Source organism: Phalacrocorax carbo, chromosome 4, assembly GCF_963921805.1.
Source record: "Phalacrocorax carbo chromosome 4, bPhaCar2.1, whole genome shotgun sequence".
NCBI lineage: Eukaryota > Metazoa > Chordata > Aves > Suliformes > Phalacrocoracidae > Phalacrocorax > Phalacrocorax carbo.
The window spans coordinates 21429447-21453514 of record NC_087516.1 but is presented as its reverse complement, the minus strand read 5'-3'; positions in this window follow the sequence as shown (position 1 = coordinate 21453514).

Here is a 24068-nt window from a genome sequence, read left to right as displayed (position 1 = left end):
CATAGGAGACCTAGTTTGGCACAGCAGTGCAGTAAAAAAAGGCATCATGATAGATTCTCCATGACGTAAATTAGAGTGCTGCAGTCCAATCACATCCTCATCAAGGTCCTCAAATGAAACCTCCCACTGAGATAGAAGCTATTGGATTTCCATCTGTGTGTCTCTTGCTGTCGGTGGCTATTGTTTAAGTAAACATTGGTTTGTATTACTTTCTATTTTTTTATTCAATACATGTTGATGTCTGGTTAAAAGGAAAGAAAATTGCAGTATTAAAAGACTAGTATTTTCAGAGTCTTGTGATGTAAATTGCTAATTTAAAACCCAAAATATTGTTAAAGTGTCTTTATTTAATAGCAGACGATTGCAAGCTGTAATTTGCAAGCTGTAGTTGCAGATGGCAATGTTTTTCTCTTTTCAGCAGTACAGTACAGTATTTACTGCAGTGATCTGCAGACAATGACATACCAACTGCGAAAGAAATGCTCAGGGGTAATACAAACTATCAGGATTCCCATGAGGTCCAGCATGTGAGGTACCTGCCACTAAAGCATGAAATTTAAATGCCAATTAAAATGTTAAGATCTCTTACCTGGTCTCAAACAACTCTTCATAATATACATTTTTAGTACTTTCGATTACCAAGTATATTTCTAATACAAAACAACAGCACTTGTTTTCTTCCTTGATTTTTAATCCCTTTGGATTGAACACACTTATTTTCCAATTCAGACCTGGAGGCCCAATTCTGGATTTGAAACTGACAGCCACCATCTGGACCACACTAGCAGAAATGGTTGTATGTGATCTGGCACATGCCTAGCATGCCGTTCCCCTTCTTGTACATAAGGACATGCCAAAATACCAAGCATGTAGCTTCTCTTGCATGTATTAAACAAAATCTTTCCCTTCTATTTCATTTTGTTAAACAACTCATTAATGTTTATTTTTCAAGAGAAAAATTATTTAACACTGTCTATTTAACAGCATTGTATAAAACATTTAAATACTGTATTCTGTAGTGCCATCTAGGGGATATAAAACCTGGAATAAAGCGCTCATCTGATAAAGAAACAATAAACACTAAGAAATCAGCTATGACTACCAGGGTAATTTCTTATGTATATCTAGTGTTTTGGATTACTTTTTCATATTACTATAGGAATATTTGAACAAGGTCACACGTGTAGTGTCGTATCTGTAGGATCCATAAATAGCAGAAGATATATTGTGCTGTACTTCTGCTTTATAGCCCAATAATTCACAAAAGCAATCTTAAAAAAAATACCCCCAATAAAATCAGTGTCATGTTCTAAAACAGGATTTAGAAAAAATTTCTAGCTTTAGTGCAGTTACCAGGAAATAGATGGGATTTGTGTGAACTAAAGATATTTATAAAAAGATTAGACATGTTATTGTATAAAATTATAGGAAACTGGAATAAAACAGGAGAGCTACTGGCACTTTCAACACTCAACCTCATTCAGATTTTTTTTATCTTAAGTTCCCTGAACCAGATGCCATTACATAGAAATTTCCAACACCTCACTGAGGAAATTTTTAGAAAGTATTAATTTTGTATCATATTGATAGCTAGAATGATCTATAAGCTCTTTGATCACATTTGCATTCTTTGTTCTTAAACAAACCAACTATAACAAGTTCACACATTAAATAAGTGATTGTTCAAAAGGGGACTGCAGAGCAAAAATTAGAGACTATGAAACCAGAGAACTATAAGCCTATCTTCACTCAGACCACAGAAATGTTTCATTAGTTCATACCAGCACATAAAAAGAGATATCTCTGGATTATCAACGGCATCAGCTGCCAAAACATCACTGAAATTTTTTGATAATTTACACAGGTAAATAACCTGGCTACACACTCACATGATCTTGCATTTTTTCATAGTCCCAGTAACAGATCGTTTTCCAACAATCAGAGTGAGAGACAGGATTGTTGTTTTTCTTTTGAATCTCCAAACCTTACATTTTGACATTCTATTTGGAAACCATGTACATTAAACATTTACAACGATGTGCTGAAAATCATTTCTTCATAAGGGTAAGATTTGAAAAGCACCTAAAATGTGTCCTAAGAACACATATGCAATGGCTTTAGATGTGCCTTTTATTTGGAGCTATTTTAGGCAGTTATCAGCCTTTGATCCTGAGAGTAGCTTCCATATTCAGCTGATTGCCCCCAGCTCCCCCATCCTCTCACTGCAGACTGTCATCTAGATGCATTATCCTTTATATCCTCCAGTCACCCACTCTGCATCATAAAAAACCATATTCCTCCCTTCTCACCTCCTCTAGCCCATGTTCCTGTAACTTCTTTACATTTTTTACCACATTTAAACAACATGCACTACACTCCATGCCTTCCAAGGCCTCTACCCTGTGCTCCCACTTGGAGGGACAAATTGCACCATGCCTTGGGCTCTTGAGTGTGCATAAGGGAGCAGGCAGCAAAGTCAGGCTGTTACTACACATCTTCTGATCAATAGTAATTGTTTACTGGGCTCTTGACATGAAGATCAACAGGTATACTGTAACTTAATGAAAGGAGAGGCAGAAGGTTCCAGATGCGGATTCCTATGGGAGGTCATTCTGTATGTACTTAGCCCACAACACTCTAAAAAGGATTTATAAGAGATGATGCAGTATCTGAAGCTTTGATTCTGTTAAGTGGTGTTAGATCTGCTGCTGCCTCCCCCAGCAGCTCCAGCTCAGGGCTCTCCTGCCCAGCTGCTGGAGCCCAGCTCAGTGCCCAGGGACACAGGGTCTCTGTCCAGGCTGAGGGACATGGCTGCTGCTTTCCTGCTTGCATGTTCAACCAGTTGTGAAGCTGCAGACATATCCCAGAGATGCACACAAACACACACACACACACACACACATACATATATATGCACAGGACACTGAAATGGCTGGTCACACAGACTGCCACAGAAAAGCTGCTGCCTTCAACAGCACTTACATACAGAACTCATGAATCACAAGCCCCACCAGCCAAGTACCCTCCCTTCCTCTTCACCTGGTAGAGACAGGAGGTCACCAGTGCAGACACACACGACACTCTTTCGATTCATAGGCACGCACACATATGCAGATCTCACAAGTACCAGCACAGCCCCTATGTCCATCCATCACCCCTACCCACACCTCAAGTCCCCTTACCTGCCTCACAGGTCCCCTACTCACCAGCTGCTCCAGCTTGATGCTCACAAGAAAACACACACTCTCCAGCCACCAGCACTGAGCCCCTCACTAGCCTCACTCACACCAGTGTGAGGCACCCCCCCCAGCAGGTGGGAACACACTCTGTTCCCACCCCAGTGGCTGGAAGTTAAAGACCCCCACTTACTCCAGTGGGTTGACACAGAGACCCCACTGGCTCCAGTAGCTGACACCACATGCCCCCACACCCCTGGTCTGACTCCAGTAGCTGGCACAAAACCCACTGACAAACATACAGGTCTCACCAGTAACTGGCACTTAGGCCTTGCAACACACATACACATGGGGTAGAGAGTGACGATACACAAAGAGATCGTGAAGAAAAGATTTAATAAGAAGATGTAAGAAGATAGGACAGACTTCAGTGATCAAACATAGGGCTTGGTCAGACAAGGGCAATGACCAGCCCCATTTTACAAGTGACTGGTCTCCTTTATATTCTTTCTGTCTACCCACCTCTTTGTTCCTCCCTGATTCTCTTCCCCAGCACGTCCCCAATGGGTTTGTACAGCTCTATCCATTCCTGCACACCTCCTGGTTTGGGACCCCCTGGTTTAAAACTTTATCAGTTGCAAAGTCCAGGATGATCTTCCTGGAAGTGGCAGGAAGTGGGTTCTTGATAGCCCATGAGTTAGTGTGCCTGGTGAGGTTTGTTTCTTGTCACTGTTTCCATGTTTGCTTTGTCAGGTGTGTGTCTTGGTATATTTTGTTTCTGACTTCCCCCTTTTCCCTTGAATTCCCAATTGGCAAGGTGCCTGATCAGGTCCCAGATAACCTCACTGGAATAAACATTCTCACACTGTCTCAGGCCCTCTTCAATTAGTGTGATTGACCACCTTTGGTTCCCATCACTGCCTCCCTTATCATTTGTCTGTCAGGTTTGTGTCCCTTTATGTTCTTGTTTATGGCTTCTTCCTTTTCTGGTTATCCCGTGCCTCATTGACCAGATACCGTTAAAGCAGCAGACACTCTCCTGCCACACACCCTTTTAGATTCTGCCACCTTGTGAAAAAGCATAGCAGAAGCTCTGTCTTCCCCATCCTGGCTGATGTTGCTGACCCACCTGCCTATTTCTCCTCGCTTTCTTTTTGGAACTACTTTCATAGTTTATTCATAGCTTATTGTTTCCTTTACACCAGTGCTGACCATAGGTTGGAGTATTGCTAATGGGAGAAGTAGGTATCTTCAATTTTTTTTTCAATAAGCACAGAAGGACTATGAAGAATATGGCACAAAAACAGTTGATATGTTTGAGATTCTCCAGGATACAGGACCTGGATTGGCTCAAAAACTTCAAATGAAATTAAGTTTGAAGCAGTGTCGATATAGACAAAGATGCAAAATACAGGCTTTACAACAGCAATTATTTTTGAGGATAACAATCTGTTCACATAAAACACCATCTATATTTAAAATAAGAAGTCACAGGAGATCAGGGGAATTACAAAGCAATGAGACTTACTGTGCTTTCAGGGAAAGTAATTAAGAGCCTAATTAAGGATAAAACCATATAAAAACAAAAGTAAAGCTTGATGGGGGAAAAAAAAGCAAAACTTCCAGAAGGGAAAGGCACTTTTTTCTACCCTGATATATTTCTTTGAGGCAATGAATACTCAAAAAAGGTTTTGTGGGCCAAACTCAGAGCAGAACTTGGAAAAAGACAACTAATTTGTGGAAAGGGCAACATTTACTTCATAGTAATATAAGGTAGAGTAAGGTACCCAAGCAGTTAGCTGACATCCTGGAAAATTAGATCTTACCATACTCCACCATAACCAGATTGTGTACCCAGAATCAGATATCCATAACAAAGTAGGAACTTAAGGGGATTCTAATTGACCTGCTATATACTGTATGACAAAATTGACAGTTAAGGTATCTATAACAGTATGCAACAGATATAACATCCCCATATGGATAAAGTATTGAATTATATATTATGGTTTTACTTCCCCTGTATGGGATGGGGTAGGGTGGAGTTATCTGTCTGGTCTAATGTCACGATAAATGTCAGTTTGGGAATAGCACCTGGGTCTCCAGATTGCCAGTAACAGCTGTATTTTTCACTTTTAATACCTGTAGGAACTTAAAGGCTGCTGATACAAACCCAGTATGATTTTCAAGTATTTCAATACCCACCTCTGTTTCTTCTAATACAAAGCTGAATGCTTCTGAAAAATCTCCTTTGGCATCTATCTGAATCTTCAGGCACCTTTTAAAATTTAGCCCTAAATTCTCTAAGCTCCTTTGGAAAATCCCAGCCTTTATCCTTTTAGGAATGAAAAGAATGAACTGTACAATTTGAAGTTAAGAAAAAGTAATAACTCATGCTCACAGTATCAGCAAATTAACTACAAATACGTGCTTAACATTCTTCAAGAGAAAAGCTCTGCAAGAGATAGGACACATCAGAAAGCTTATAAAGCAAGATAACAATTATTTTCAATATAATTCTTCTAACCTGATTCTGAAGGCCTCATTTTAAATTATTTAATGGTTTTGATCAGGCCACAGTGGGTTTTTTCATCATTTGTTTCGCTGACTAACATAAGAAACATAATTATCCATCAATTTTATAAAGTTTGCATTTCATCACATTTTTAATATTGTAGAATTAATCATGCAGGAAATTCAAGCGCAGAGACTAGAATGGATCATATTAAATAAATGATAAAACTAGGGAAAAAAACCTTATTTTTTAAACAAAATAGCAGGCTAGCAGGACTTCATGTAAAAGCTGTTACCAGTTGTGAATGATTTCTTCTTTCTACCAAATGGAACGAATAACTTTTAAAATAATATTCATAAAGTTGTGAGGAAAAACATAACAATAACACTTTAGAATTGTACTACATCTTTCACCAAATATCTATGAAGATCTTCCCAACCATTCAATTGCACTAGCTATGCAACTAGTCTACTAGGCACTTCTCAAACAGGACTGAGTAAACTGAGGCAACAAGAGTTCTCATTGTAGAGGTTGAAATAGAAAATAAGTGTCCTGCTACCCACTGATGTACTTTTTTATTTCAAAAAATCTCTTGCTACCTCATTTAAGAAAAATTAATCCTTAATTTACTGGGCTTTTTGAGCTTCACCCAAAACCTGACAACATTCCTTGGGGAGAAAATACACTGATATTGCATGACTTTGGATCATCCAGTCTCAGACTTTTCTAGGTGAAGAAGGACCATGACAGATTTCTGTAGAACACCACTCTACCTAATAAACTAGGAGCAGAAGCAAAGAGCCGACATGTATAAGGAGAAAGAAGCATTTGTAATTATGTTCTCAGGGTACAAAAAAGAAGGTTTCCCGTTCATCCTATGCTATAGATAACCTTCTTTGTGTGATATTCACAGCCCAGACTTCTATCATGGTATTAGCAGTCTCTTAACGTCAGAAATAATGCTGGTGAAACTTGTCATCTAATCACTTCCTCACAAGTTAGAGTAGGATCAGCAAGAGAAAACTAGTGAATTTGTATTTCTCTGAAGTTACCTCTTTAGAAATGACCGATTTAATCCCAACCTTCAGTTTATCAGTTCATAACTTTGTTATGAAAAGGAAACTACTTATAGAGCATGATACACGATAGTCTCTATTAATATTTTTGTCTTTTGACACATTGCACATCCCCACTGTAATGAGACAATTAGAACTGCAATTGTAAATTTGCTGCAGCAGCCAAAACATTCCGAATGCGTAGAGTCCTGTATTGAGCAGCTAGCCTGGGACTTCTGCCCCTTGGCTTTTCTCCCCATACTGCAAGTCAGCCACGTGGATAGGTGAAGCGGTCATTATTACAACAGGTTGAGAAAGTACAGTGAATTAAAGATCTGGAAGCATGGTAAGTGATATGTAGAACACCTATTTGCTGAGTTCAGCAGCACTTAAGCATTGCTAATGTGACTTCTCTTTTGCAGGAAGTGTAGCATTTCATTGTCTCAAGTGTCACCTGGCAGTCCTACACATATTTAACTCTTTATACCAGCCTGCATGCCAGTCTCCTGCAGCATCACATCTGTGTGCTATTCTTCCAAATATCCCCAGCTTCTCTGTTTCATGCTGCACCATCATAATACCCAGAACTGGAATCATCTAGCTGCCATGATACCCAGGACAACAGTCCTCACATGGGACCCCACATACCATGGTTGCTACTGAACTGAATGAGAAGCTAGCAGAGAGTGACCCTATGGCTGGGGCCAATTACAGGCTAGCTATTCTGAATCTTGCTATGGCTAAGATCTTTGATATACAACTGTATACCCATGCCAAGTGACTGGTTATTTCAGAGGTGTTTAGCCTCCCTTTTGGCACTCTCTGGGTGTGGTACATGCAGGAGCCATGGCAGCTATCGTCTCTCACAGTTGCTCATCACCTCCATTTCAACAGCTTCTGCTCACTTAGGAGTCATCACACAGAGAAGAGGAAACTATAAACAAAATGGGCCAAATAATTCAAGCCAATACAGAAGAAAACATATTCTAGGGAACAGCAGCCAGCTGAGAAGAAAAAAAAAAAGTCTCTCTTGTTCTCTTTTTATGTTCTTTCCCTTTCATCTATTTTCTACTATTACAATACCTTTTTTCTGTTGAATTTTGAACTTAAGCAGTAGCTGTGTTCCTGAAGTGATTTTCCTGTCATTGTCTGTTGCCTCCTTTGTTTCTTTCTCACTTCTTGCCCAAGTCTTTTTTCCCCACTCTTTCATTCACTCCCTCCTCATTTTAGCTATTTGTTTGACTCTTCAATATCCCTCCTCAATATTGTGTCCCCTTTTCACCTTCAGAGAGCTCTCTGCCTGTTGCTAGTCATGCAGAAAAATTTGTCTTATATGATGTGCTGTAAAAACTTAGACACTAAACAGAGGCATGTCTGTACAACACCATAACTGTTTAGATACGTATGTGACCAGCTGGATCCTTCTATTTAATTTCCATCCCAGGCAAATGAGATGCTGTGACTTCATTTCATGCTTTGTCTAAAAAACCATTACTTTAATATTAAAAAGGAGCAATGGCAGGAAAGGATTAAATGGCACAAAAGATTTACGGAACATGCTGACGCTATCCCTGATACTTGAAGTTAAAACATACCATTAGTGCCCCAAAATAAATAATCTAAGGCATCATATTTCTACAGTCATTTTTCTCAGTCAGGTATGTGCAAGTTAATAAATCTGTTGCCTGACCTTAGTACAGATTACCTACCTAATGCTCTGTTTATGATGGGTAAAGCTCAGGAAGGATTTTGCACCACGAAGAAGCTATGACATCAGTCTCTTAGGAAGGCAAGAAAAGAAAAAAATTAGTTCTAAAAGCGTAATATATATTCTATGCCAAGAGTTAGTAAGCCATTAATTGTACTTGTCATAAATTTAATAAAAGCAACTATAATTAAAAGCTGAGCAATTCACAAGCAAGTACTATCCAGATGCTGAGCAGTTCACAAAATGAAATACTGGCTATCCCCAAAAGCAGCACGCTAGAGGACCTATACGTATTTAATGAAACAGTTGAGAGGTCCTGTAAACTGTGCAAAATATCTGCACAGATGCCAACAATTTTTCAAGATGCTCAATTAGTCTGTTTAGGATCAGTCACTTGCATGTTTTTTAGGAATGTTACAATGATCTTTTAGATACAGATGAATTAGAAGTATTTAATTGATACTGTGTTATATTCAGAGTGCTGCTGGCAGACACAGATCTATAATACGGCTAAAACGTAGCAAGCAGAAAGATAGTCTTTCTCCAGAAGAGTCCAGAAGGGCCGAGGCCATAGCTGGATGTTAAAACTAAGCTTGAAGTCCCCTCTCCCATGCCACCAGGCTCCCATTCCCCACATTCTCTTTTCTTCTTTACTGGACCATGTACAGTACTGTACAGCTACTTTTGAACCAGGAAGGGCAAATTTTCAATACACACATTCTGGGCTGCTTGTTAGATGGGTCAGTTGCCTACTTAGGTTCACTGAGCAGCTGCAAAAGAAGTACCAACACAACCATGAGAGCAGTATGGGGATTCCCTCATGTTCATGGAACCCTCTTAAAAGAGAGGCAGTGTGAATTTGTATCCCAACTTTAGAGGGGAAATACTAGCTATTAGGTTGTAACACAGGTGTAACCTCCTCCAACTGTGTTTTTGAACTGGATACACCTTTTCTTGAGTCTAATAGGGCATCTCTCTAGCTGGTGAGCCCTATGGGAGTTTAGGTGAAAAATTAGTGCTAAGTCCTAAAGCAGATACCATAAACTAGAACACAAACAGTTCTTTGTACAGCGCAGTCCATGCAGCAAGTGGCGGCACATAGCAGGCAGCAAAGGAGAAGCAGAAGGAACAGATGTGAATGCGAAGGATATACTGAAACGTGAAGGAAAAAAAAGTGAGATGGAGAAAAGGGCAGAGAGGAAAATGGCACCTATCATCTGAATGATGCTTTGCATTTTTAGACACTGACACTCCTTCAGAGGCTTTCTCTGCTTTGTTATTCTGCTTCTACCTTCTGCCATCTAATAAATCTGTTGTTGTCTCTCCCTTCTTTCCCCCAGTACAAAACAGGGAAAACTCTGTATGTATTACCATGTTCAAGATGAGCACAGACTCAGTTTCAGAATATTTAGAAAAGTTAGAAAAATAGAGAAGATTGCTTCAGAAACTTGTTCAGGGAGTTTGACATTCGCATTTCACCTACAGCAAAATTATTACCTGATATGGAACATGTTCTGTACTCCTATAAGAAAATGTATATTTTCTTCATTATTGAGACAGAAGGAAATAGCGCCATGCCTACTATTTAGATGACAATATATTAATTTTTCTCCCCAACCAAAATCCAGCAAATAGAGCCTAACAGACTAAGCCAGCAAAGGTGGCTTTTTTGACAAATACTTTTATGGGGTCTCTAATCATTTTAATTACACAATATCTTCTGCAGTCAAGGAAATTCAATTTCACCCTATCTGCAGTGTGTGACTGGTCAACTACCTCACTTTGTTTCTTTTGTTCTGTGACTGGTTCAATGAATAGTGAACAGCAGATATTTTTCTTCATGTATAAATACTCTTGTTCTAGTCCAAACATGAGAAATTCCCAGGTGTTTACACAATCAAAATCCATTAGTGCTAACTTAGATCAACAGCTACAGAAAAGTGATAGGGACGTGGTTAAACCAAAGATCTGATCACAGGTCATTCACTTAGAATTCATGAACACACCATTGGAGGTATTTCAGCACTCCTGACAAGACGTATGTCAGGCAGGATGGGATAATCCTGAAAACAAGGGGCAATGGGCACAAATTGGAACACAGGAAGTTCCACCAGAATATGAGGAAAATCTTCTTTCCTGTGCGGGTGCCAGAGCAGTGGCACAGGCTGCCCAGGGAGGCTGTGGAGTCTCCTTCCCTGGAGACATTCAAAACCCACCTGGAGGCGTTCCCATGCCCCTGCTCTGGGTGTGCCTGCCCAAGCAGGGGGTTGGACGAGATGATCTCCAGAGGTCCCTTCCAACCCCTGCCATTCTGTGATTCTGTGATATGTACCCTGCACCACTGAAGTTGATGGGTGCATTAATGCTATAGTCTAGATTTTCAAACATAACTCAAATGCACCAATATGGAGACAGGAATCATAAGTACTGTAGGATCAGGCGTTGACTGGATAGTCACTGGACCAAGATTCAGTGGTGATTTCAGGAAGAAATATACTTCTACTTTCTGTTATAAAGAATAATTCTATTTCCCTTATAAAGAAAAGAATAATCTCTTATGAGTATTTAGTTAGAGCAGCAAGTGTTTTCACTGGTCTATGGAAAGGCCAAGATAAAAATTTCTAACACTTTGTTCTTGGAGAGATAGTTAATTAACTGAGAGAGCATCCAGCTGCAGGCCTCATGAGTATATACAGCACAAAGCACATCCTTCAAATTTAACGGGGTAAGCATAAACAAACAAAACATTTTTTTTTTTTTCTGGCAGTATATATGGCTTCTCAGGATGCACTTACTTCTTGCATTCTGCAGTATGCTCTTATTTCTTCTCTGGAAACCCCTCATCTAAGTTACACATCTTGCCTAGTATTTTGTCATTGGCTGTTTGTTCTGGTGTGGACTATCAGCCTTGTCCCTGGCTGTAAATGTCAAGCCAAGCATGCCCAGCAACACCATTACAGCCATAAAATTATTAGCAGAACTAAATTCGGCAGCCTTATCTAATTGCATCACCTCAGTCACTCTTTCAGCACCCTCAGATGAATCTAATCTGGTCCAAGGTTTTGAATACATTCAGTTTCTCTAAGCAGTCCCTAACCTGTTGCCCTATCCCCTGTTGTTCCTCCCCACCCCCAGATGTGCTGGTACAGAAAATTTTGCTTGTGAAGACAGAGACAAAAAACTCATGGAGTCATTCAACCTTTTCTGTACCATCTGTTTCTCCTACACTCATCAATGGACCCATATTTTCCCTGAACTTCCCACTGATTCTGGCATATTCTCCTGTTACCCCTTATGTTCCTGAGTACTTTGATCTGCAGCTGGGCTTTGGTCTTTCTGATTTTGCTCCAAATGCTCAAGCAATTCTATTTGCATTCCTCCTTTGTTGCCTAGTTTCCACTTCTTGTGTGTTCTTGTGTTCCAGTTCATCCAGAAGTATTCTGCCTAGCCAAGCGACTCTTCTGCCAAAATTTTTCATCTTCCTGCACAAATGGAAGAGAGTTCATTTCTGAACTTTCATTAACTTTTCTTTAAAAAACAACTATTTCAGTTATGCACTTTTTCCCTCATGGTAGCTTCCGAAGGGAATTCTGCCTAACAAATTGAAATTTGGGCAAAGAAATTGCCTAAACAGATTTAAAACTGCTTTCCTGAAGGCCAGAGTCCTGACTCTGCTGCATATCTTCCCAGCTTTCCTTCAGACCCTGACCTCAGTCACCTGTGAAGAGCAGGTCATGTACACCATTATACTGTTTGACCCCTCCAGTATTTGAACTGGGAAGTAGCCAATATGCAGTATAGTAACTTCTTGGATTGCTTGCACACTGCAGTTCTTCCAGAAAATGTCTGGATGGTTAAAATCCCACACAAAGTTGAGGGTGTACAAGCAGCAACCTCCTGCTAGTTGTTTTTAGAAATCTTCTTTTCCTGTTGGCCCGGTGGCCTGTAGCATACTCCCAGTACCATATCTCCTACATCACTCATCAGAAGACCATGAGAAACACATTTCCAGTTTCAAAGGAGAGGTCTCCAACAGAGAGGTTTTCTTCTTTTCCTAATTTTGCTAGATAGGCTGTAACCACTCACGACAGTGTCCAGATCATGCATGGTATTGCACCCGATCTTCATGATTTTGGTCTTATCACAGGCTTATGGAAGTGCATGGACTTCCAGGGCTTTCTTGATAACCAAGCTCTGCACACTGGTGTACAGGCACTTGAGGAAAGCCATGTATTGGCCTGTTCACAACTTTCACTCCTACAAATGGCTTTGTTCCCAGTTATGTTTGTTCCCTCCCAAATTTGCAACAAAATAACAGTTTCCTAAGCCATTTAGATACTACCCATCCTTTCTCTAAACCCAGCTTTGTGCTTTGTGCGTTGACTCTACGTGTCAACACCTACAGCAATGCATTTCTGCCAGATCTTCCTTTTGGTTCGATCTTAGCATAGCCAGGTCAAAAGCCAATGGAAACAAGGCAAAACACTAAGGGATATAACACCAATGGTGTGAAAGAAGTTCACAGGAAGTAGCAGTAAATCAAAGCTCAGGGCGTACAAGCACCAAACCACACCACTATAGCACAGCTTGTTTCTGTGTATTTTGCCTTAAATTTGTCTTTAAAATGTGCTTTAAAAAAATAACAGCCACTTTGTTGAGTTGAACACCTGGAAAATGCATGGCTTCCCAGTGAAGATGAATGTTTCCTCCTATAAAAAAAAGCAAATGTGATCAAAAACCTTCCAAAACAAAACTGCAAACAATGAGAAATTTATTTTATATATATATATATCTCTATATGTCTTTATGATAAGCCATGTCCTTTAAAGCCTACTGACCAGTTAAAGCTAAGCAGCCTATCCCTACCCTTTGTCCCCCTCGGATGCAAAAAAGCAAGAAGAAATATCGACTTTTAGATTTGTCTGAAGTAGAGTACCTCATTTTAGTTTTACTCAATAATAGGAAAAAAGCACATACTACTCCCCACCACCACCCCGGAAATAAAAAAAAAAAGGCAACTCTCTCTGTTTTTTATATTCCCCATGAGGAAATTTAAATATGTCCAGATTGGATGCTACATTAAGTCTCGGTCAAAGAGGTATGTCTCAGCTTAATAAGGTCCACTTTATTTGCCAGTGAAGAGACTCCTCCAGGATGTGGGAGAAAGAAATACCATAATTTGCTCTCCAGAAACTGCTAGCATCATTTTTGGTGCATATTAATGCAGCTCAGTACTGTCAATGAGGTGATTATTTGCTCCCTAGAGATCTCATCTCACAGCTAGTCTCTAGGATCCCTAGGAGTTTTCACTTCATGTGGTGCAAGGTTATGAATTCTATTCTACAGCTGATTCCAGCAATGCAGTCTCACAGAGAAGCCATCTCCAGTTCTGCTTTATCCACTAATTCACAAAGGTACAGAAACACAGGTGTAATTTTTCACTTTACACAGTTAAATCAGATACTTCTTATTATTATATCTGTGAAGCCATTTTACCTCCTTAGAGGAGGTTTCATTGCTGTTCATATAGGTACTCTGACACTTCTCTGGGTACCAATAGCTGTAAAGATAGAGTGATACTAGAGCCAGATTCCCTAAGAGCAAAGGGTCCTGGCATGCTTGTATAAGCCAGTTTCTCTGCTTTGGTACACAAGTCAGAGCAACTGAAGCTAGCTGAGACGTGGCTAAACAGGCTTTGATCACATGTAAGCATTTTTTTTAATGTTGGACCGAATAGAGTTAATGTATTGACTGGGGGCAATGAATTAAAGGATGCATCTACATTAGTGCTTTAATTCAGGAGCATGCTTTGAAAAGATTACTTGCTGCACTTTGGCTCAAATCACAGAGGAATCTTGGAGCACAGAGTCTGGATATCTTTTGGATGAAACTAGAAGTACTCCAGGAGTTCAACTCATACACTCCAAGCACAAACGCGCATTTAGTCCACTGGACCAGACTAGTGCTTATCTGAAGCAATCCCTCTGAAATTCATGCTGCTAAGACACCAGCTGTCAGCACTGATCATATCACTCTCGAAACTCACTTTCTTGAACATACTGTCCTAATACAAACATAACTGAACTACAGTGGACTTCACAGCTTCTTGTGTTATGAAGAATAATATTTCAGCTATTATTCTAATCTTGAAGCCACTGCAAGATATAATCTTTTGTTAATAGTTTACAGCAATTAAAACACTTAAATTTTAATGAAAATACATCTCATTTTTTATATCCGCTTCCCATTTAAGTCCTCCAAATTCTTTTTGTATTCATAATTTGTATATAGTAGTGGACTCAGGCCAACATGAAGATACTTATGAAGTCTTTAAAGAAATTCCTATGTCACCCACCAACCTGATAGCAGTATTTCTTTTAGTTGATACATGCAGCATAAACATGCTGATACCTACTGAAAACCAGCAACCTGTTCAGAGCTCTGTCTGGAGTATATCTAAAGGATCATCCCGTCCTGGATTGTCAAAGTAGGAAGTAAGCACACCTTGTCATGCTAACAGCTGCTTTCAAAGGCAGCCAAATGGGCATGTGAAGACAGTCACCCAGGATGTAAGCTCAAAACTCTCCTCCGCAAAATAGTTATATGACCCTAGAGCTCTCATAACCAGTTGTGACTATAATCCTTATTTTCTCCTTTAGAAGGGAAGCAAAAGGGATAGGTACTGGCTATGTAAGGAGCTGACTGCATGTAATACTTGACTCCAAAGAAGATTCAGAATGAGATTTTGAAGTCAGCTACACAAAGTAGCTATACCCTATCTATTTCCTCTGCATTTTCCTTTCTGCATTTAACAGATTCTTGCCTAGCTAGTTTTGATGTTACATCAATTTCACAGCCCCTCTTTCTTGCATAGCAAGAATGGTAGGGCAGCTACCTACACAATAAGCATTTCAACAGGAGTACAAGTTCTTCCTGATTTAAACTTAGGTAAACTTGTTTTATATTCTGAGGACTAAGACAGAACTTAGCACAAATATATTTCTGTCTTCTGACTTGTGAAAATGAAACAGACATTTTGAATATTGTTCTTAAAATAGTCCCAAAGAATTTCCTCTGCATGAAGACAAGCTACCATGATCTGAGAAACTCCATATAAAGTAATGTGATTCTCTATGCTCTCATGCCATTTTCAAAGGGAGTACTTGTGTCCAAAGGTTGGGTTTTCAGCTGGTCATTGGGGTTTTTTTATCATCCAAATTACTAAAATGAAAAGGAAATGCTATACCTTAAGCACCTTTCTAGAGGCTTCCTTTTCATACCTTATATAAAATATTGCCTTCTTGTCACCAAAGCACTTAATAAACAGACTCCACTTTGTATTCCACAACCATTCCTCTTAGAGGCATAGGATGCTGCAGTAGTTATGGAAATTAGCTCTGTGTCCCCACTAGTACACATTTTAAAACAGCATTATCACCACAGCTTTGTGGCATATCAGTTTCTGCCGGTGTTTGTATATCTTCCTGTAAACAGTCCCTTTTAATCTTCTGAATGCAGAATCTGTAAACTCCCTCAGCAAAAGAAATAGCCAAAGTGACTGGTCACAATGTCACATACACAAATCTATATATGCCTGCATCTACTCATATATATCCATTAAAACAAACCCCCTACATCTAATTCCAAAAAGTTAACTCTGCTTGATCTCAGAGAACAGAATTGATGGTTACGATTGCTATAGATAGACTATAGCTAAGTATCCTCTTTATTTATCTTGTTATTTTTCTGGTCTCACCCATCAGCGTGTGCCATTTTAGGAGTCATTAGATATAAAAAATGCCTCCTGTTCAAAATGGCTTTTAAATGAAAAGGCGAGCTTGATTCCAGTACATGCTGTATAAATTTAGAACTACTGCATGTTTGTCTACATCAGCAAGCACAAAAGAGTTACCAAAGAACATTAATCCCAGCTCACAAGCACACTGAAATCAACAACAAAGCTTTTCTAGCTTTTTGTTGCACAACTCAGATCTCCTATAAATGACTATGAAAAATCCTTCTCCTCCCTCTACCCCAAAAAGGCTCTTTAAAACTAACCCCTTAGAATAATTATCTTCCCATTGTAGTATTTATCATAGAATGCAACACTGATGTGTGTGAAGGAAAAGAAAATGCTATATTTCTGCCACATAAAATGAAAACAGAGTTCTTCAAGCATTTTATCTTCGCTGCTTAAAATCCTTGGACATAAATGCTATGCCCATTACCCTATTCTATGTTAGTCATAGGGAAAATCTGCTTAGATTTTTTGTCATGCTCTTCACTACAGTGCATTAAGTGACCTGATTAACGTGTGTTCTTTTGTCAGAAGAGAAAATATACATGAGTGCTTCATTTAATAGGATTCTTAACATACTTTTAAATGTATAAATATAAGCACATTGCTGTCTATTTGTTTCAGGGAGGAAAGACGCAGAAATATATGGTCCACTTAGAGCAAATTTGAATTAATCAGTACAACATGCACTTTGTGTCATTTGACGGCAGACAGCCTGCACAGCTGCACAGCTCTATCATTGCTGTCCAGCTGCATTCCAGCTGAGAGGTGATGGATCTTTTTCTGAATCATATAGGAAAATCATGCCATAGTTACAAGCTCAAGTTCCTGAACAGATAAATATTACACTATCATGGAGAGCTTTATTGTGTGAGAGTGAAGTTATCTAACATCGTCCATCAAGCATCTTCATCCTGGAGCTTCAGGTGATTGGGATGGGCTATGCTTAAACTGCAGCATCCAGTAATATTTCCTAGCTCCTTGTCCTGGCACACACTCTGGTCACATCCAGGCATACAAGAGCCCCAGCTTCTTGCTCCCTATTTGTCATTAGAATTAAACATCTCTATTTTAGCCAAAAGAAACCTTCAGTATAATCTATCCTGACCCGAAGTTGGACAATCAAGAGAACAGAACTCCAGGACAGACCCTAGAATATATGTCTACATGCAAGCCTATAGTATCTTTTTGTCAGTCTTTAATGGGAAGTCTATGCAGCGAGAAGATAATAGAGTTATTTAAGAAAAAAACTAGATTTAAAGAGCACTGTAAGCTCACTGGCTTTCTGAAGCTTTCTGTTCAAGGTGTCATAGTCCATGTGAGACTCAACAAAGGCATGGAAATGGAGGGAAGAACATCTGTCAAGGTGAGATAGATTCTCCTAGCTAACCAAAGCCAGTATAGAGCACAACTGAATGTATGAGTGGCCTCAGTAATCACAAGTCAAATTTATCTATATTGCTATGGAAATTAACTGCTTACAAATTGTGCAGTGTCCCATACTCCTCTTGCCTAGCAAAAATAGTCAACTACCTGCAGCTGTAGCATCCAAATTCTCTGAAATGCAGCTACTCCTCAGAGCTCTGTTGAGACAGTATAATTGCGTCTGATTAGAAACTCTGCCTAAATAAAATCCTAGTTATAGAGCTAAATAATATAATACAATGGGCTAAAAAAATAAATCAAGAGAAGGCAAAGCTGTTTTCCCTCAACCAGCAAAGTTCAGGTGTTCCCATGCAAACACGCTCATTGTTAAACAGTGTCAGCATATTTGGTTCTGCAAGCTGTTTTGACTTTGTCTTCTTCTAGTTAGCTCATTAGTGAACAGCTCTTATAATCAATAACTTGCCAACTGGGAAGCTAAGAGTTTCTTATCCGCAGCTTTGCATGTTTCAGAGTTCTCAGAAATATTGATGAAATTGCATCCTGTTTTCCTTAAACAACATCTCTCTTTTGGGTTCATTTTAGCCTGTGTATCACAGCAATTGAAATATTCTTGATGTCATGAATAGTCTTACTGTGCCCACAGTATTTTCTCTATATGCTGAAAAAAGCTAAAATAGATGCACCGTATTCTGTGTTTTGTTTTTCAAGAGATATTAGTTGTCTACCCCCAGTGCTCCCCAATTAAATCTATGGACGTGCAAAAAAGTTATCGAAAAAAATTCTCGGTTTGAACTTGCAGCATGTTAATTATTCTAGTGGAATTTCCTGGCTGAGTACATCTTCTGACTCTTTGACAATTCCTGATAAAAATAAAGTATTCCTTTGCATATACTGTGGGGTAGATAAACAGACACTTGGTCCACAAACTTTAATGCATTCTTAGCTCACACCCCAGCTTACCCAGCACTAATTTGTCCACATCCATACCTTCAGCAAGTAGAGGTTTAGTGTGAGATTTTTATAGGTTATGTAAGGCAAAATTTAAATTCTATGTTGTGTTTCTTAAGAAACACCTTTGTGGCTTTCCACGTGGCTCTAAGAGGTTTTATAGCACCCAAGAGTTTCTCATCCACAGTATTGCATGCTATAGTATTAATGGGGCTCCAGAGCATCTCACATAAAATTATCCCACTTCTTTGAAGGGGGAATTGTTTATAACGGATACCAGGGTCTGGCCCTATATACTTCTGCATACACTTGTCCAAGTACTTTAAAACTAACAACCAGAATAAGGAGCAAACCTAAAATTCAGTTTAGTTGTTACTGAAATGTATGTTAATAAAAATTGGTTCTTCCTAAAACATTTTCTATAGCCAGTCTGATTATCAACAAAGTATGCTGACTAACACTTTGAGCTCTCTAACTATAATCTCTTTCCAACCAACCCAAGTCATTGCCCCATACGTGAGTTGACAATGCATCTGGCTAAAATTCCTCACTATCAGAAATGCCTGTTTGAAGCAATTTGGCTCTCTAATGATGTAAGCTTAATACTCAGTGTTTCTTAACACCTTGCTTCATGATAATTCTGCTTTCCCAGAGCTATGCCAACATATTTACTAATATAGAAACAAAAGAATCAAAATATTAGATCACACCAAGGTCCATCAAATCTTAATGATCTCTAAGAGAATCCAATTCAATTGTTTCACAAGAAAGTGTAAAACCATTACAGAGTGGAATGAAACCAAGTTTCATGCTGGTCTCACATCATTAGAGTTAAGTTTAAGCTCTGAAATGTGAGATATAATATGGTTTACAAAGCTCATGTAATTCATTGTAATGACTCTGTAGATCATGATTATCATTATAAACATACAATCCTTTTTTAGTTTTGCTAAAGTTTTAGTCTCATTCCTTTCTGGTGCACTATAGTTCTACCATTTAATTACATTATGTGTGGGGGAAAAATTATCAGCTTTCAATTTACTATCTTTATTACACAATCTCCTGAACTGTTTCCTGTATAGCATGTAGATGACTGTCTGAGTCCTTGTGGAACAGGTTACCCTAATGCTGCTTAGGTTTTATGTAAAGATATTTATTGTGTAATTATGTAAGGAAGCCTAGTATCTTGGCTAGATATCTCTATTTTTCTAAATCTAAGTAAATAAAATAAATTTTTTTAATGCCCCTTTTGTTCTTGTATTATAAAACAGGAGGGGAAAATGCTCTTAATCTTTCTTCATTGTTCAGTATTTTGTATACTTTTACTATGTCCCCACTTACTCATTGCCTTTCCAAGGAAAGCCCTCTCAATTTTCTTACATAAGAGCTATTCCAGATTCTCTATAATTGTTAACATCCTTCTCTGAACCCGTTATAGTTCTCTGATATCTTTCTGGGATGGGGTGATCAACTCTGTGCACAGTACTGTACAAGAACCCCTATTACTGACTCACAGAAGCATAATAATCTCTCTTATTTTTCTTTATCCTACTTCATATGCGTCCTAATATCATGCTAGCTTTCCTGACTGTGGCTCTGCACTGAACTGCCTATAATTATTTCTTTCCCTTAAGCAATACTCTTAGCTTAGCAAGCTGTAAAGTGCACAAGTACCTTTAATTTTTAACTTCAGTATGTGCTGCTTTGTATTTATTAACACTGAATTTCATTTGCTTTTTTGTTACTCACTGAGCATTTTTAGGTCTCTGAAATGTTCTAGTGTCTCCTGTGGTCAAGCAAATTTCCTTCATGAGGGATTAAAGTGACTATTGGAATAACTAGATCTACTTCACAGGCCAGAGTATTATGACTAGGGTGGATAGATCAGTCAAACTGGTCAAGGGATGGGCTTAGATAATAGCTTTTGAGTAAACCTCTCAGATCTCAGTAAACAACCAACAACAACAACAACAACAAAAACAGTAGTTGCTAGGAAATGCAGATAATTATAAATCCTTTTTGAGTTACAAACAACTGGCATTTGAAAATATGGCAAGAGAAACACTATACATGGTGTTAAGAAAGATACATCCCATGTATTGAACAAACAAGAGATAACTGTTAGCATTCCAACCTTGGTAACTTGATGGTAGCACAGATTATAAATGCATTATCATGTTACCTGGTATTGTGGATAAGATTTTCTTTTTATAGCTGAATCAGAGCAGTAACAAGTGAGTCCAGCACTGAATTATATTTTTAGTCTGGGGGTTTTTTTTCTGAAAAAAAAAAAAAAAAAAAGATCTGTTAGCCATCCTCTTCTTTTCTTATTTGTATTCTTATAATTCTAGGACCCATAGAAGCATGATTCATCTTCTAAATGTAATCGCTTATTTTAGACAGAGAAAACATTTCTGACTAAATTGTCAGTGCTTCACATCCTAGCAATGTGTAATCATTACTTTCAGAGCCATTTGTATAAACTACAAGCTTTCATGTAGGCAAAGAACTTAAATTTCCCCATAACATTTTAAATTTGCATCAGAAGTGGTTTATGGAAAAATGTGTTTTGGAGAGTATGCAGTTTAATTTTAATCTTAACATAAGAACTCTGATCTACATAGGTCTGACTCTGCCTTGAAATATTTTTAATAAAAAAAGCTACATCACCACAATAATAAGCAAATTCGCTCTTTTGCCCTACACATTCTGACCTGAGAGGGGTTTTTTTCCACATATTTGCCCATATTGATGGAGTCTTCTTGCATTATTCCCAGTGTAAACCCAGAGGCATCAATGACTAGGAAGAGAAAAAAGCATAAATGTCACCAATTACCACATCCCACCTCTGGATATGTCTTCAGTTCATTATACAGAATTCACATCTCTGTTCAGTTTGCTTCCCTGTGATGGCATTTGCTTAGCCTAAACATTTTGATCAATTAAAGATAATGCTTTATTCATTTATTTATTTATTTATGGGGAAGTTTAATCTCAAAATTTCATTTGGGGTAAAGCTAAACATCTCATTTTTCTTATTTTGGGAGAGGGAATGAAATATGTTTGTTTTGTTGAATCCTGTTGTTTGCTTTTATTTTTTCTGAAGCCATTTATCAACTGCATTAAGATAATAAATCAATACGCTTTGTGGTTTTAAAAACCATTCTCCTGAAATATTTTAGCTGGGTCTAATTATGGCATCATTTAGTTTCTTCTTGAATTATAATGCCCAGACTAATTGCATTTACCCTCAAACATAACTTTCCTTATTTTTCTTTCCATCATTCCCTCTAATTTTATGACTTGCTTTTCATGAATGCAAGTGAAAATAGCATTAAGCTGTTCACTCAATTCAAAACTCTGTTTTTTGTTTACACATAGTTTTCAGAAGTTTCAATATAGAAAGAATCATTGATACTTAATCCTTACTCTACTAAAGCTAATCAGTGATTAACCATGGCCTTCAATCAGACCAGGACTGTATCCATGATTTCTACACAAAGCTAAAATGCGGAAGCAAAACCAACTTGAATAAGATCAGGTTTGGCACTGTTATGGAAAAGAGGGTAAAATGATTGCATTTCCATTATAAAACAATTCTTGCAGAGCCTACTTGAAAAGCTCTAAAACAAAAAATGTTGCAACATTGACCTAAAAAAATCTCACAAAAAACCATCATTTTACATGTGAACTAAGTCTCTGGTGAAATTTGTTTTGATTTTTTGAGGTTTTGTACTCTTTTGCGCACTTATCTTCCGTTTAGCACATTTCACATACAGCTCTTTTCCAGTAAATACCTGTAAAATACCACAGAACATGGTTCTAGTACAAATAGAACTAATACAGCTCCTAAAAATATGAAAACTAACAAAAATCAAAAAACAATCCACAGAAAGGGTTATTGAGAAGGGAAATATTTACTCCTGTCAAACCACTAACCTTTTTCAAGAAAGTAAACTTTTTCTTCTTATTCCTTTTTGAAATGTGTTATGTTATTAAATATAATATAATTCCTAACTGCAAATATATGTTATAGGATTTTGCCTTTGAAAGGCTTTACTGAAATGCCTTCCATTATAAAAATCATACGGGAACAAAATATAAACAACCCATGCTAAAAGCATTTTGCATTGTGAACTGAACAAACCTGTGGTTTACAGCCCATGACAGACATACACAAAGCACCACAACAGCTTGCATACCTGACCCAGCGAATGGCAGTAGAGTTATACCAGGGATGATTTGGGTCCAATGTATGATTATATCAACTTAGTGGCCTCAGTAAGGAAAACTGATTACTTTCAAACATTCTCATTCACTTTGAGGGGAACAAAATTTTCCCATAAATTTCTGAAGTCGAAGAGAGTAGGAATGGGACAAGGAAGACAAGGGACAGGGACTGAACTCACAGAGTTATGAAAATGGGGGGAGGGGGTGTTTTTCTACTTAGGAGTCTGGGTGATATAAATAACTACGCTCTCTCTCCTTTCTCCCTGTGTGATTAATTAGGACATCCTAATACTCATCTAATCTGTACACATTGAAAAAAATGCAAACAAATGAAAAGAGGTTCTTTAAATGACATTTTGCATCCAGATGGAGGGTTCACGCAGAGGCTCTGCAAAGAAAGGCCTGGCAGATCAATCAGTCTTTAATTCACAGTTTTCATTACTAGGTATTCTCAGTGAAAGATGAAAGGAAAATCACTACTGACACTGGAGCAGGTTGGCACCTCTGTATGTGAAAACCTGCTATTTCTTACTCAAAAAGCATGGTCAGTTGAAGTTACTCCTGTATATTCACATTGATACTTACAAAGACATTAAATGATTATAGGATAGCAATGCTGTGAGCAAGACAGTCCAGCATTTTCAAGTTCCTTTCCTCTGACTGAGGTGAAGAATTTAGTCTTTTCAATAAGCATAAATGTGAAGAAAATACTGCAGCCTGAATGATTTTCCAAGTCAGGGCTGATTAAAACTCAGTATGAGCTCACAGGAGATGAGCAGCTCATACTGGCAGAACAGGTGTTCATCTTTGTGTTTAAAAATCCAAGCCAATGGGAAGATACAATGGGGTTGCAAGAGATCGCTGTGTGAATTAGGAAAGAGCAGTAGGAGCTTGCAGTCATCACACAGGACATGGGTTATGTCCTACACCAAAACGTTGGAATGCAATTCCAAAAAGCAATCCTAAACTGTGTCACATACAAGTTCCCCATATATCTTTTAAGGCAGCTTGTTCCACAGCAGCATATGCACTTCACTATTGCTTACTAATATCTCTCTAGGCTCTTACTCTGAGTGAACGGCTTTTTACATTTCACTGAGATCCTTTCTCATTGCTTTTGGCACTCAGTGCTGCATGAAGGCTTTCCTCAGTCAAGTTCACTACAGATATTTGCCCTTCCCTAATCACTTCCAAAACAGAAATCTCCCTACCTCTCTGCCCTTTCTACTAGTTTTCCCTGCACAGTTTGAAT